At 38.2% G+C, this 16,064-nt stretch overlaps 1 protein-coding gene across 3 annotated transcripts in view; it reads left to right on the forward strand.

Moving 5' to 3' along the window:
- Positions 1-13,326: 13,326 nt before the first annotated feature.
- The window catches only part of KBTBD12 (kelch repeat and BTB domain containing 12), a 247,290-nt gene continuing 244,552 nt past the window's right edge, over positions 13,327-16,064 (forward strand). For 2 of the 3 annotated variants that reach the window (XM_053720829.1, XM_053720831.1), the window contains exon 1: positions 13,327-13,449. The gene's annotated coding sequence lies outside the window, so the exon portion shown is untranslated. Of the gene's footprint in view, positions 13,556-16,064 lie in introns of all 3 variants that reach the window. The other variant, XM_053720830.1, reaches the window with a different exon arrangement.

Below are 16,064 nucleotides of genomic sequence, written 5' to 3' on the forward strand. Positions count from 1 at the left end.
GGTTGGCACTGAAACGTCATGGGATCGTTTTAATCTTTGAAAATTCTACAATAAAAGCTAAGTTTTATTTTTAAACCCAGTGAGTCCTATCTTATTAGTGACTGTTTATATATATATATATATATATATATATATATATATATATATACTTACATATATAAATATATACATACATGCAGGCATATATAGGTACCTAGATATATACAGGCATACATAGATACATAATACAGGCATACATATAACTAGGCAGGCATATATATAGGTACCTAGATATATACAGGCATACATAGATACATAATACAGGCATACATATAACTAGATGCATAAATACAGGCATATATATATATATATTTATACATACATACATATACAGATGCATATATAGATAGATAGATAGATAGATAGATAGATAGATAGATAGATAGATAGATAGATCGATAGATGCATACATACTGGCATACATATATAGAATACTGTGCAAAAGTCTTAGGCCACCATTCGATTTGTTGCTTTAGTCCATATATGACATATATACATGACCATATATAATTATTTATCAGTCTCCTTATTAGAATACAACCAGAAACTACAGGATATTTGTATGCAGTATTAAAAAAACTGAAAAAAATCAGAAAAAACTGCTTCTATAGACTAAAGTGGCAATTATTTAGTGTGACCTCCCCTTACACTTGAGTAATAGCAGGAACCTGGCTGGCTCTTGTAAACCTAAATGGAATCAAACCCTAATTATGTAATTGCTAACACCTGTATTTGTCCTACTATTCCATGTCAAAATGACTGCTGTGAAAAAGGTCTATTACACCAGGTTTGTGCAAGACACGCTTGTGCATTACATACACATGTTGTATGTGTTTAATTCATTGGAAACTTGCTAATAAGATCAACTTTCAATCACATCATTCCGTTCAAAATGCCAAAGATCACAGAATTAGACTATTGCATCATCAAGGCCACTCTCAAAGAGAAATCAGCAAACAAACTGGATACTCAAGATGTGGTATTCAAACTGTTATAAAGAAATTTGAAGAATTAGGAGTGGTCAAGGACAAAAAAAATGACTGGAAGGCCAAGAAAACTTTCAAAATCTGATGAGAAGTTTCTCAGAGTTTCTTCTTTGAGAGACCAAAAGAAGTCCAGCAAGGACCTGGCTCAGCATCTGACAGCTTCATCTGGATGCCAAGTTGACCCTTCTACAGTCCGAAGAAGCTTAATCAGGAATGGTGTTTGGGGAAGGGTAGCAGCCAAGAAACCGCTTTTTTTGGAAGGGGAACAGGGTGAAAAGGCTAAGATGCTAAATCCAAGTTTGACAGTTTTGTGTCCAGTCGTCGACAATATGTGAGAAGAGTTGGAGAGAGAAGGAAGAATGAGTGCTTGCAGCCTTCAGTGGAACATGGTGCAGGGTCTCTCCTGGTTTGGGGCTGAATTTCTGCCAGTGGTGTTGGCGATATTGTCCAAATTGATGGGATAATGAATGCTGAAGAGTACAGATAGCTTTTAATTCATCCTGCCATTCCTTCTGGAAAGCGCCTGATTGTGAATGATTTTATTTTTCAGCTCTTAAGCACACTGTTAATGCAGTGAAATCATATTTGGAAAGAAAACAGCTGATAAAACACTGACAGTTATGGAGTGGCCTCCACAGAGTCCAGACCTGAATATTATAGAGGCAGTATGGGATCACCTGGACAGAGAAAGAAATTAAAGACAACCTAAATCTAAAGAAGTACTCTGGGTACTGCTGAAAGAATCCTGGTATAATACACCAGAAGATTACTTCAGAAAACTTCAGCACAGTCTCCCCAAAAGGGCTCAAGATGTGCTTAGTGCCAAGGGAGGTCACACTAAATACTCACTTTTGCCAGAAGAAGCCATTTTGTTCTGAAAATTGTGATTTTTTTATATTTTGTATACGTATTTCCTGTATTTTCTGTTTGTATCTTAATAAAGAGACCGGAAAATAAATATGGATGGTCATAAAAATTTGCTAAAACAACAAGTCTAATGGTGGAATACATATATAGATACATACATACTGGCATACATATTTAGATACATACATACATACATGCATACATATATAGATAAAAACATACTGGGATACATATTCATAATACATATATAGATATACACACATATATATATATATATATATATATATATATATATATATATATATATATATATATATATATACATACATATATATACTTACATACAGATATAAATATATATATACATACATACTTGTATACATATATAGATACTTACATACATACATATAATATATATATATATATATATATATATATATATATATATATATACATACTGGGATATAAATATAGAGAGAGAGACTTCCATACATACATACATGCATACATACATATATAGATACATGCATGCAGGCAGACATACAAACATGCATACAATGGGCTTTATCATGGCATTCAGTTATAAGTAAGTGGCATGTGGGGCTGGCCCTAGCTCACAGTGTGAGAAATTGCTCAGCATTCACCTCTGTTTTCCTTGGTGAATATGTGTATAACAGTTGCACAGAAGCCATGTGCTCACTTCCTAATTTCATATACACAAATATGTGCTTAACCCCTTCTCTGCCACACAGACAATGCAATGTTTAGCAGAGCTCTCTGGTAGGCCAGGAGTTAATAACCCCAACTGATGCTATGCCCTAATAATGTGTGCCACCCCTGACAGCTGGTGACCCCATCACTGTGGGCAATAATCTCAAGCCTCACTAAAGTTTAGTGCATCTGGGTCATAACAGGAAGTTATCAATAGTTTTAAACCATTTCTGGCATTTTTGAGAACAGTTTTTAAAAAGTGTCTCATTTCTTTGTTTCTAAACAGGGAGAGATAAAGAGATTCAGGAAGCACTGTATTAAAAATTCATGCTGAGCACTTCTTTAAATAATTTATTTTTAGGGCAGAAATGTATTTTTCACTGATATGCAACAACTCTTAAAGCTGCAGTGTTTGCATTAATTGCTTATGTACAACACATTTTCTGTTACCTACTGTTATTCTTCTCTTTAAAATCACTTCCTTTGGCTGAGGAATAAGGTTATTTTACAATGGATTTTTGTCCATAAAACAATGCTGCGTTTATGGAGAATGCTAAACACCTTATTACATTTTCATAGGCTTTTAAATCTCTTCGACACAAGGAATGTTTCCCTCCCTGATTTAAACAATTTGACAAATAAAAAGTCTGCATAGGATGGGCAGATCAGCTGGTCTTAGAGTAAACGGTGAACAAAATCCTGGAATTTTGGACACAACAAAGCCAGGAAATTCCAGTTTTCTGGGCACCAAATAAAGAAGTGTTACTTTTCCACTGTTACAAAATTCGAAGATTTTGTACTTAGATATCTCCTGAATATGGTGTCATCCTCACTCCTCCCCTCTCACTTGCTTGAATGTTATGGGGTCAGTTACCCCCCCCCCCCCCCGGCTTTCCTCTTTTTCTTTTTTTGTGCAATTCTTTATACATCCTATCACCTCTTACTCCCAAACAACCAATAAACAGTGTGCATGAGGAATCTGTTGCAAACTTATTTAACAGATCAAAACAAGGATACCAATAATACACATATATATGACAGAGATAAAATGATGTGCACAGTTTAGATCATACACATGGCCGTATTGGCAGAAGTGTCACAATACTGATGAATGTTTCATGTCTGCCAACCCAGAGATCTCCTCACAGCAAGCAACATCTTCAGCGATGATCTTATTAAAGGGACAGTATACTGTAAAATAGTTTTTTCCTTAATTTGTTTCCAGTTACTTTTTTACCACCTGCAGAGTATAAAACGTATGAGAATTTGCTTTTTTACGGTTTATTTGTGTATATGAAATAGCTGATTTTGTGTTTTGAAGCCACAACCTAATAAAATTGGTTGAGCTTGTAGGTATAATCAGATCAAAATACTTTATCACATTGTGTACATATACAGGCTTTTTTTAATCTTATATCTGTACGTAAACCAAAGACCAATACTTGGAGCAAACAATGGAAAATTAAAATTTTATTACCTTATCTTTTCTATACCCCACTGGGAGTGTAATTTCTTCTGCTGGCTGTGTTTAAACAGCTGATCTATAGCTTGGGCCTAAGGCCAGAAACTTTCAGAATAGGTGGGGATACCACAGGCTAAATTACTATTTCAAATGCCAATATAAGGGTAAAGGAAATACTTGTAAACCATTTAATACACTCCAGCAGGTAAAGTGGATCATTGGGAACAAATTAAAGGGGAGACATTTTTTTATTTTTTGAGTAAACTTTCCCTTTAACTCATATTTCCCACCAGAGATAGATCTGCAGTATACCCCATGGTGGCTGACTGGGGATCTTTTGACGAATAGAATCATAAAGACCGGCCATAGGGATATGAAACTAGAGCCAATTATTCTATTACCTAACCGCTGGGTAAGGATGCAGCTATTTAGGCACCCTGGGTCTAGTATACAGAGCAGACAGGGTATATGTCCTATTTTCAGCACTTTCTCTGTTAAATTCCGTAACTTGTCCGGTCTGTGAAGTCTGGTTGGCCACAGGTATTGATGCTTCACTGTTTAGCTTGTACCTGACAAGCCTCCATTGTTAACAAAAACCACGGTTCATTTGTTGATTTAGTCAGTCTGCCTCTGTGATTGGCTCTGGTAGGAGTGATCATCGGTTTACTAATACTGCTTAAATTCCAGAGCCAATATAGGAGTCCTGCACAGGAGCACACTGGAGGTGAAAGGAAAGTGTCCAAGCGTCAGTAGGATGCTTTATAAGGAGCAACACCAGAGGTTTTAGAGGTGTTTAGAAAATAATATTCTTTTAAATGCTTGATTTTAGGTAACAACTTAAATGTCCATTTAGCATTCTTCTTTCTAATTAGCAATTAATTGTGGGTGGATCTCTAACACTATTTATCCTAGATGCTTATTCAATGCTGTTTTGGTCTTTGGATTGGCCAGAAGTTCCTTCTATTCATGTGATATTATATGTAATCTTTAGGACTGGACCACCTCCCATCGTATTTATTACTAATGTCTCTTTACCTGCATCTTCCTTCTAAGTGTAGCTATTCAGTTGTTCGCATGATGCTTTATGCAATCTATGGTTCTATTTATGTTCAATCTGCTACATACATTAAGGTTTATTTCTCTTGTAAGGTGTATCCAGTCCACGGATTCATCCATTACTTGTGGGATATTCTCCTTCCCAACAGGAACCTGCAAGAGGATCACCCACAGCAGAGCTGTCTATATAGCTCCTCCCCTAACTGCCACCTCCCAGTCATTCTCTTGCAGCTCTCGACAAGGGAAGCAGCTAGAGAGATGTGGTGCATTAATGTAGTTTATCTTCAATCAAAAGTTTGTTATTTTCAAATGGTACCGGAGTTGTACTATTTTAGCCTCAGGCAGAAAGTTGAAGAAGAGTCTGCCTGTGGTCTTTGATGATCTTAGCAGGTTGTAACTAAGATCCATTGCTGTTCTCACACATAACTGAAGAGATGGGTAACTTCAGCTGGGGGAATGGCGTGTAGGGTCTCCTGCTCTGAGGTATGTGCAGTTTTAAATTTTTCTAGAGAGATGATCTGCTAGAAAATGCTGACAATACCGGATTTATTTAAGGTAAGCCTGATTACAGTGATTTAATAACGACTGGTATCATGCTTGCTGTAAAGGGTAATATTTTTATTATTTACTCACATTACTGAATAGATATAACGTTTGCTTGAGGTGTATAAACGTTTATTTCATATTGGTGATAAAACTTTATTCTGGGGCCCAGTTTTTCCACATGGCTGACTAGATTTTGCCTAGGGATAGTTTTTTAAGGCCCTCTCACTGTGAGTACAGGTTGGGAGGGGCCTATTTTCCATTAGTTTTTGCAGCTTGAGACATCCAGCTTCCCTGAAGGAGTCCCCTGAACATATAGGACCTCTCTAAGGGGTTTTTGTGCCTTCCAAAGTCGTTGTATGGGCAGGTAGGGCCACAGCAGAGCTGTGGCAGTTGGTTGTGACTGTTTAAAAACGTTTATATCAGTTTTTTTATCCGGTTTTGAAACTAAGGGGTTAATCATCCATTTGCAAGTGGGTGCAATGCTCTCTCAGCCTATTATACACACTGTAAAAATTTCGTAAGATTTACTGCTTTTTTCACTGTTTTGCAGTTTCTGTGATTTTTTTTTTCTCTTAAAGGCACAGTACCGTTTTTATTTTTTGCTTGTTCACAGTTATTAAAGTGTTTTCCAAGCTTGCTGGTCTCATTACTAGTCTGTTTAAACATGTCTGACATAGAAGAAACTCATTGTTCATTATGTTTAGAAGCCCTTGTGGAACCCCCTCTTAGAATGTGTACCAAATGCACAAATTACAAAGACCATATTCTGGCTTTAAAAAATTTATCACCAGAAGAAATTGACACGTGTCAGATCCTATAAATCCCGCTCAGGGGACGCCAAGTACATCTAGCGCGCCCATTGCGTATACCTTGCAAGACATGGCGGCAGTTATGAATCATACCCTTACAGAGGTATTATCTAAACTGCCAGGATTGCAAGGAAAGCGAGACAGCTCTGGGACTAGAATAAATACAGAGCTCTCTGACGCTTTAGTAGCTATCTCTGATACACCCTCACAATATAATGAAGCTGAAGCAGGGGATACTTCAATCTAATTCTGATATGTCTACATTTATATTTAAGCTTGAACACCTCCGCGTATTGCTCAGGGAGGTTTTAGCAACTCTGGACGACTGTGACACTATTGTAGTCCCAGAGAAATTATGTAGATTGGATAAATACTATGCAGTACCTACTTACACTGATGTTTTTCCAATCCCTAAAAGGTTTTCTGAAATTATTACTAAGGAATGGGATAGACCAGGTGTACCGTTCTCTCCCCCTCCTGTTTTTAAAAAGATGTTTCCTATAGACGCCGCTACACGGGACTTATGGCAGACGGTCCCTAAGGTGGAGAGAGCAGTTTCTCCTCTAGCTAAGCGTACCACTATCCCTGTCGAGGACAGTTGTGCTTTTCTAGATCCAATGGATAAAAAATTAGAGGGTTACCTTCAGAAAATTTTTATTCAACGAGGTTTTATTCTCCAGCCTCTTGCATGCATTGCCCCAGTCACTGCTGCTGCGGCTTTCTGGTTTGAGTCCCTAGAGGAGGCTCTACAGGTTGAAACCCCGTTGGAAGATATTATTGACAAGCTTAGGGCCCTTAAGCTAGCCAATTCATTTGATTCTGATGCCGTTGTTCATTTAACCAAGCTAACGGCTAAAAATTCAGGTTTTGCTATTCAGGCGCGTAGGGCGCTATGGCTTAAATCCTGGTCAGCTGACGTGACTTCAAAGTCTAAACTTCTCAACATTCCCTTCAAAGGACAGATCCTATTTGGGCCTGGACTGAAGGAGATCATTTCTGACATCACTGGAGGAAAAGGTCACGCCCTTCCTCAAGACAGGTCCAACAAATTAAGGACCAAACAGTCTAGTTTTCGGCCCTTTCGAAACTTCAAGAGTGGCGCAGCTTCAACTTCCTCTAACACAAAACAAGAGGGAACTTTTGCCCAGTCTAAGCCGGTCTAGAGACCAAACCAGGCTTGGAACAAGGGGAAACAGGCCAAGAAGCCTGCTGCTGCCTCTAAGACAGCATGAAGGAGCAGCCCCCGATCCGGAAACGGATCTAGTAGGGGGCAGACTCTCTCTCTTTGCCCAGGCTTGGGCAAGAGATGTCCAGGATCCCTGGGCATTGGAAATTGTGTCCAAGGGTTATCTTCTGAAATTCAAAACCTCTCCCCGAAAAGGGAGATTTCATCTCTCACTTTTATCTGCAAACCAGATAAAGAGAGAAGCATTCTTACATTGTGTTCAAGACCTCTTAGTTATGGGAGTGATCCACCCAGTTCCGCAGGAGGAACAGGGACAGGGCTTTTATTCAAATCTGTTTGTTGTTCCCAAGAAAGAGGGAACATTCAGACCAATCTTAGATCTCAAGATCTTAAACAAATTTCTCAGAGTTCCATCCTTCAAGATGGAGACTATTCGAACCATCCTTCCTATGATCCAGGAGGGTCAATACAGGCACTACCAGTTTGTGGCTCTTCCCTTTGGGTTGGCCACGGCACCAAGAATCTTTACAAAGGTTCTAGGGTCCCTTCTAGCGGTCCTAAGGCCACAGGCTATAGCAGTAGCCCCTTACTCAGACGACATTCTGATACAGGCGTCGACTTTTCAAGTTGCCAGGTCTCTCACGGACATTGTTCTGGCTTTTCTGAGGTCGCATGGGTGGAAAGTTAACGAAGAAAAAAGTTCTCTCACAAGAGTTTCCTTCCTAGGAACTCTGATAGATTCTGTAGAAATGAAGATTTACCTGACAGAGGCCAGGTTGTCAAAACTTCTAAATTCCTGCCGTGTTCTTTATTCTACTTCTCGCCCTTCAGTGGCTTAGTGTATGGAAGTAATCGGCTTAATGGTAGCGGCAATACACATAGTGCCGTTTGCCCGCCTACATCTCAGACCGCTGCAACTCTGCATGCTCAGTCAGTGGAATGGGGATTACACAGATTTGTCCCCTCTACTAAATCTGGATCAAGAGACCAGGGATTCTCTTCTCTGGTGGTTATCTCGGGTCCATCTGTCCAAGGGTATGACCTTCCGCAGGCCAGATTGGACAATAGTAATGACAGATGCCAGCCTTCTGGGCTGGGGTGCAGTCTGGAACTCCCTGAAGGCTCAGGGCTTGTGGACTCAGGAGGATACACTCCTTCCGATAAACATTCTGGAACTAAGAGCGATATTCAATGCTCTTCAGGCTTGGCCTCAGCTAGCTGCGGTCAGGTTCATCAGATTTCAGTCGGACAACATCACGACTGTAGCTTACATCAACCATCAAGGGGGAACAAGGAGTCCCCTAGCAATGTTGGAGGTTTCAAAAATAATTCTATGGGCAGAGGTTCACTCTTGCCATCTATCAGCTATCCATATCCCAGGAGTAGAGAACTGGGAGGCGGATTTTCTAAGTCGACAGACTTTTCATCCAGGGGAGTGGGAACTCCATCCGGAGGTGTTTGCACAGTTGATTCAACTTTGGGGCAAACCAGAACTGGATCTCATGGCGTCTCGTCAGAACGCCAAGTTTCCTTGTTACGGGTTCAGGTCCAGGGATCCCAAGGCAGCGCTGATAGATGCTCTAGCAGTGCCTTGGTCTTTCAACCTGGCTTATGTGTTTCCACCGTTTCCTCTGCTCCCTCGTCTGATTGCCAAGATCAAGCAGGAGAGAGCTTTGGTGATTTTGATAGCTCCTGCGTGGCCATGTCATCCTTTCCACCTTGGACTCTGCCGCTGAGGCAGGACCTTCTACTTCAAGGTCCCTTCAAACATCCAAATCTAATTTCTCTGTGTCTGACTGCTTGGAGATTGAACGCTTGATTTTGTCAAAACGCGGTTTTTCAGAGTCGGTCATTGATACCTTAATTCAGGCTCGAAAGCCTGTCACCAGGAAAATCTATCATAAGATATGGTGTAAATATCTTCATTGGTGTGAATCCAAGGGTTACTCATGGAGTAAAGTCAGGATTCCCAGGATATTGTCTTTTCTCCAAGAAGGATTGGAGAAGGGATTGTCAGCTAGTTCCTTAAAGGGACAGATTTCTGCTCTGTCTATTCTTTTTCACAAGCGTCTTGCGGATGTTCCAGACGTTCAGGCGTTTTGTCAGGCTTTAGTTAGAATCAAGCCTGTGTTTAAACCTGTTGCTCCGCCATGGAGTTTAAATTTAGTTCTTAAAGTTCTTCAAGGGGTTCTGTTTGAACCTCTGCATTCCATAGATATCAAGCTTTTATCTTGGAAAGTTCTGTTCTTGGTAGCTATCTCTTCGGCTCGAAGAGTTTCAGAGTTATCTGCTTTGCAGTGTGATTCCCCTTATCTGATCTTCCATGCAGATAAGTTTTGCGTACCAAACCTGGGTTTCTTCCTAAGGTGGTATCCAATAAGAATATCAATCAAGAGATTGTTGTTCCGTCACTGTGTCCTAATCCTTCTTCAAAGAAGGAACATCTATTACACAATCTTGACGTGGTTCGTGCTTTAAAGTTTTATTTACAAGCTACTAAAGATTTTCGGCAAACATCTGCATTGTTTGTTGTCTACGCTGGACAGAGGAAAGGCCAAAAGGCTTCAGCAACTTCTCTTTCTTTTTGGTTAAAGGGCCACTGTAAGTAAATATTTTCTATGCCTGTTACTAACTAACTACCCCAAATACGCTTTTTATCAATAGCATTTCATTAACATATCTCTACCGTATATCAGAAATCTTGTCTGCAAATGTAATTGTTTTCCAAACCCACTCCGTGGGTATCCTTTGCTCTGTACCAATCCGCTTACAATACCTAGGTTTCAAAATGGCGCTTTAAACACAAAGTTATTGGTTTAAGTATTTTGATCACGCAGTGCTGAAAATAGTGGGTAGGATAATGTGACATCATCGGCGAATAAAAGATATAACTTTTAGAACGTTATGAAACTTCGTTTTGGAGAAAATATAGGTCAGTAGGTTTTAATTAATGTTTATTAACTTTAATATGTTAGTTGTTTAGCTTAAAAATTATAACAGAAAGTAATCCTTTAAGAAGTATAATCCGCTTAGCTTATGAGACTGCTGGCCAGCAGCCTCCTGTAAGAATTACAGCTCATTCCACTAGAGCGGTGGCTTCCACATGGGCCTTTAAAAATGAGGCTTCTGTTGAACAGATTTGTAAGGCGGCGACTTGGTCTTCGCTTCATACTTTTTCTAAATTCTACAAATTTGATACTTTTGCTTCTTCGGAGGCTATTTTTGGGAGAAAGGTCTTACAGGCAGTGGTGCCTTCCGTTTAAGCGCCTGCCTTGTCCCTCCCTTCATCCGTGTCCTATAGCTTTGGTATTGGTATCCCACAAGTAATGGATGAATCCGTGGACTGGATACACCTTACAAGAGAAAACAAAATTTATGCTTACCTGATAAATTTATTTCTCTTGTGGTGTATCCAGTCCACGGCCCGCCCTGTCATTTTATGGCAGATGTTTTTTAATTTTTAATCTACAGTCACCACTGCACCCTATAGTTTATCCTTTCTCTTGCTTGTATTCGGTCGAATGACTGGGAGGTGGCAGTTAGGGGAGGAGCTATATAGACAGCTCTGCTGTGGGTGATCCTCTTGCAGCTTCCTGTTGGGAAGGAGAATATCCCACAAGTAATGGATGAATCCGTGGACTGGATACACCACAAGAGAAATAAATTTATCAGGTAAGCATAAATTTTGTTTTTTCTCCCATTCCGCCAACACTTTTCTTTTTGTGTTCTTCTGTTGCAACACGATTATAGTATTACAATACTGCTAAGATGACAACCTTATTCTGTTTATGTGTAAATTTAGGCCACTCACGTTCCTCTGGTTGTATTGATAATAGCTTATATTATACCTATTGTCACGTGGCACAGGAATGGTACTTATAATGCTGACGTCGTTCTTTTTACTGTGTTTGATACACTAGAATGTTTTTCCAGACAGGAAATATTCTGAATGTTATTGATGTACCCACTTAACATATACGTACTTCTCCATAAACACATATATTGAAGATCATCTGTTTTTCTCCCTCTGCCACTTATGGACTCAGAAACTAGAGAAACTAAATTTCCATTGGAGCTTTGTATCAGTTTGGAATTTCCTATTTCAATTTGTCAGCTGTTCAATAAATGGAGGTTTACAAGAGTAGAAAGGATGAGGGAATTTTCCCTTTTAGAGTAAGACTATCCCACAGTAAAATGGGAATGTGGTAAACTTTGAGTGACACGTCAGTATGTGCCAAGATCTCCATGTAACGGGTTTACACTTTTATTTAGGAACTCATTTGTTCATGTTTACATTAGGGGTTTACATTGTAGTTTGATTTGGAAAGTCTGTTTTTCTGTAACATTTTATTACAAAGCTTGGTTAGTTTTTCATCTGTCTACATAATATTTTCTACTTCTGCTTAAAGGGACACTGAACCCAAATTTTTTCTTTCATGATTCAGATAGAGCATGCAAATTTAAGCAACTTTCTAATTTACTCCTATTATCAATTTTTCTTCATTCTCTTGTTTTCTTTATTTGAAAAAGAAGGCATCTAAGCAATTTTTTTGGTTCAAAACAATGGAATGCACTTGTTTATTGGTGGGTGAATTTATCCACCAATCAGCAAGAACAACACAATGTGTTCACCAAAAATGGGCCGGTATCTAAACTTACATTCTTGCATTTCAAATAAAGATACCAAGAGAATGAAGAAAATTTGATAATAGGAGTAAATTAGAAAGTTGCTTAAAATTGCATGCTCTATCTGAACCACAAAATAAAAAAAATGGGTTCAGTGTCCCTTTAATGTTTGTTAATAACCTTTCTGCTGCATTTTGTTTGCTTCCTCAGCATTCCCTAAGGATCCTACATAGTTTACTTATTTATCTGTGTAGAAGTGAGAACTTCAGAGATCATTATTACTTAATAAGAAAATGAGATCTAAATTATTGAAACCTTTTCCTTAATAACAAGAAAAAAAACTGATAACAATGTGTTTATTTCCTTGGTCACAAACTTTAACTGAGCTCTAATGTGTATAATCCCTCTGCATACACTGAGCTATTTACTGCTACCACCTCTGCTGGGAGCAATGTATGTATCTACTATCCTTGCAATACACTAATACTTCGTCACATTGCTATCAACGCTATCACCATCTAATTTTATAGCGAGGACTATTTTAATGTCATTTCATTTTATGTAAACTAGCCTTTTCTTTTGCAGCTAGTTTAAACTTTTATTAATCGCCATTTCCTCTTGCCCCTCATCCAATTCTCTTCAGCGGATTCACTAATGCTCATTCATTTACATTATTTAGACAATCTACTGCATGGGATAATATGTGAACTGGAGAGGCTGGTGATGAGGCTTCTCAAGTTGAGAGGCCATTAGTGAACGTTGCCCACTAACAGCTGTTGTTCTGTTATTTATTTATCTGTTGTTATCTGTTATTGTTGTCAGTAACAGTACCATTCATTTTAAATCATGACTGAATGTTCTTAGTGCATTATTTTATTGTAAATGACATGAGGTACCCGGACCTCCTCATATCTTGCACGTAACTGGTTTTTACATATTACTTTCAAAATGAAACTTTTCAAGGTCTGTTTCCCATCTTAGATATGAATATTTCAGTAAGTTTTACAGGAGGGCACTAGCCTTGCTAGCAGACGTGTCCTGGTCTTGTGACCCTCCTGGTATGACTCTATTTTTATCTCAGGATTGGCTGTGACAGGGCTCCATATCAGGAGAAGCCGGAGGGATCCACAGCAGGCGCAAACAGACGCACCTACCTCACAGGTACGTGCAATAGTAGCACTGAGAACACAATATTATGCTAATACATGCAATCACACGTGTAACATTTCAGTGGGGAAACAGGTTACACGACAGGACAGTGACTCAGGTATATTTGTGATCTGTATTAACCTCTTTCAGTCTGTCCTCTAAAGCATTTTTACTAATGAAATGGCAGAGGGGTTTAAAGTGACATGGCACTCAAAATGTTTACATCATGTATATGAAAGATCAGCAGTTAAGTATTTAAAAAAACACTGTGATTAAAGGGACAGTAAAGTCATAATTAGACATTCATGATTTAGATAGAGAATACAATGTTAAACAACTTTCCAATTTACTTCTATTGTGTAATTTGCTTCCTTCTCTTGTTATCCTTTGCTGAAAGGGTTATCTAGGTAAGCTCTGGAGCAGCAAAGAACCTAGGTTCTAGCTGCTGACTGGTGGCTTCATATATATATATATATATATATATATATATATATATATATATATATATATATATATATATATATATATATATATATATATATATACTGATTGTCATTGGCTCACCCATGTGTTCAGTTAGAAACCAGTAGTGCATTGCTGCTCTTTCAACAAATGATACCAAGAGAATGAAGTAAATTTGATAATAGAAGTAAACTGGAAAGTTGTTTAAAATTGTATGTTCTACCTAAATCATGAAAGAAACATTTTGGGTTTCATATCCCTTTAAGTAAAAGTGGTTTAAATGTAAAGTGAAGGTAACAGGAAGTGTGTGATTGTGTTTTACAGTACTGCTGCTCACTGGCCAATGAGGGACAACTAACAGAAAAACAAAGCAGAGCACCCATTTATTTAAAGACAGACAAAAACCCCTCTGTAATATGATATAAGGATAACAAGAGAATGAAACAAATTTGATGAAAGAAATAAATTGAAAAGTTGTTTAAAATTGTATATTCTATCTGAATCATGTAAGATAATTTGTGGGTTTCATGTCCCTTAAAAAAAGTTTTATTGTAAGTATGTAAAAGTGCATAACTCCCAATATTTGTGGTTGGATATCAGGTACTTAGGAGGTTGATGGGGGGCCGTCACTATTTTGTGGGCGGAGCTGTTTTGGGAAGAATGGGACCATGGATAGTAAGTGGACGGGATTGAGGGTGTGTCTGGTTGGTCAGTGGGTGTGTATGTGCTGTTTTTGGGTGTGTCTGGGTTTTTCATGGGTGGGGCTAAGGGAAATTCTGCAAATAGGGAGTGAAAACAGGACAGAGCTGAGAATCAGGTACTGTCCAACTCAAATAGGGACAGTTGGGAGGTCTGAAAAAGTGTTTAAAGTACATTAACTGCTTTATCCTGAACTGGAAACAATGCATTAAAAATTAATTAATAACCCTTCTAATTCTGCCGTATGATGGAAGACAGAGAAACTCTGGAGTATCTCTGTAACATTGTATTTCATTTGTATAACAATATTGTTTATGGTACACTTAGAAATTTGTATATACACGAAAAGAAGAAACAAAAGAAAATGTGCTTATATAATTTACCACTTAAAACAATCCACAAAACAGTATCAATCTCTTACTTTAAATAAAAGTCTGATAAAATCCAATATGAGAAAAAAACAAACGGGTGCAATATCACAAACACCTTGTTAATAAAATAATCAAATGCACTCATAAGTATTAAAAGTATTAAGCACTGCAAAAAGAGAAGCAGTTCCCTGCAGCACAATGAGGATACAGCGTTTGCTCCGTTGGTCTCCCGTCTGCGTTCTGGTGTGTGACATCACTACTCGTACTATTCACTATTCACATATTCCTTTGCATCCTACAGACTCAATGGAATATACAGAATTTTTACACAGTTTCTTTTTTATTCCCAGTCTGGCTGTATTTAACATTTCTGCCAATACATAGAATTAATGACACTGAAAACACAATCTCAATGTAATAACTTTGACATTTAAACTTTTATGTCTTTAGCATTAATAGCAATATGCCATTCGCTCCTACCGAATTACCACATGACGACATTGTGTGCAGCTGGGGGGACGTCTGGCTTTGGTTTGTAAGTCACTCCTACCTATTTAAGCAGCCTCCAATTAAATTTGAATATCTAATAACCATGCACTGGTGTTTGCACGAGTATCTAAACGGATTGTAATGGGGGTTATTGATCTATAAGTAACAAGTGAGTCTCCTGTGTAATTCTCGTGTCTATTGAGCCATTGATCAACCATTAAAGAAGCTGTTATGACCCTTGTTAAAGTGATATTCTAATGCAATAATAAAATACTTTATTTCATCAGAGCGTTCTATTTTAAACAAATTCCCCTCATTGCTATGTGGTTGTCTCTTTAAAAAGGGTTACACTCCTGAAATGCCCTCATTCTGCTCTTAATTAGGATATAGCCAGTGACTGAAGCATACGCAAGTATTCCTGCACCTGATTGGCTTAATAGCTGAATCCTCATCTGCAGTAATAAAGGAGCACTATGTTGTGTATTTAAACACTATCAGAGATTAAATCTATAGTAAATGAAATGGTTTTGTATAAATAAAAATATTCTACTGTAATGCAGCTGTTCCCTTTAACCAGTGAACCTATTACATGTATATTATTTCATA

This window comes from Bombina bombina, chromosome 7 (genome assembly GCF_027579735.1).
Source record: "Bombina bombina isolate aBomBom1 chromosome 7, aBomBom1.pri, whole genome shotgun sequence".
Taxonomy (NCBI): Eukaryota; Metazoa; Chordata; class Amphibia; order Anura; family Bombinatoridae; genus Bombina; species Bombina bombina.